This window comes from Theobroma umbraticum, unplaced genomic scaffold (assembly GCF_002168275.2).
Source record: "Theobroma umbraticum cultivar Fairchild unplaced genomic scaffold, ASM216827v3 scaffold_55.0, whole genome shotgun sequence".
NCBI lineage: Eukaryota > Viridiplantae > Streptophyta > Magnoliopsida > Malvales > Malvaceae > Theobroma > Theobroma umbraticum.
The window spans coordinates 2516063-2517206 of record NW_018397270.1 but is presented as its reverse complement, the minus strand read 5'-3'; positions in this window follow the sequence as shown (position 1 = coordinate 2517206).

Below are 1144 nucleotides of genomic sequence, written 5' to 3'. Positions count from 1 at the left end.
TTGTGTTCATGTCACTTAGAAATTTGGTATCTGATTAACAATTAGGGTAAACATATGGCTAAATGCTACATGCAATCAAATTAGAACATTTACTTAATGAACCATAATTAATTGATTAATATAAATATATAGTGACCCAATTCAGTTACGTATGTGTATAAGCATCTTAACGTAGACTTGTACATAAGTTTCGATTCTAGGCTAGCAATACCTCTCACAAATTTAAGTATTAAGAGAAATGTATTCCAAATGAAATTTTGAATGAACCCATGATCCTAGGCATTTAATCCAAAGCTTTTCTAGTAAATTTTCAACTGTCATTTTTTTAGTTTAGTGTTTAATTGAATTTAGTTTTGTAATTAATCTTTCAAAACTTGAGTTATTTGGAGAAGATTAGTTTGTTAAAGTTTTAGTACTTAGTGAGAATTTAGGAGCAAATTCCTATAAAATACGATACTGGACTTAATTCTATAACCCTTGTTCGATACATATACTTGTGTGTATTAATCAATAACAAGTTTTTGGTGTCGTTGCTGGTGATTTGTGTTCTTTATTTTAACTAATATTAATACCAAACAAATTAGTCTTAATTCAAGGTTTTTTTTTTATATTTTTCAGGTACGTTTTGTCATTTTATGCGAAGAGCAAGAAGAATGGAGATTATTCCTTATGATCCAGTAATTGAGTATATGGCACGATGGAAGTTGCTAGAGTTGTCACAAATGGGATCAGTGTAAGAGTTCGTGAAGAACTTCTCTGCTTTAATGTTGTATATTAGGGATATACCTAAAAAATATAAACTATTCTATTTTCTTGAGGATCTTAAACCATGGACGAGAACAGAGTTATAACGACAGAAGGTACAAGATGTGACTTTGACGATGGCTGCTACTGAATGCTTTATTGATTATAGTGAAAACTCTAACAAAAGGAAAAACCCTCTATCCAAGACTAGTGGCTTTAACTCAAACAATGGAACCAAGAATGAATAAACTCTCGAGTGGGGTAGGTGATAGGAGACCACCTGCTGAAGACTCACCCCCACCTAGAAAAAACAAGCCATGTGTTGGTCCCAAAGAATTTGCTAGAAGGGGGTGAATAACACTTTTAGAATGGCACGAAAATTCTTTCCAAGTAAAGAGCT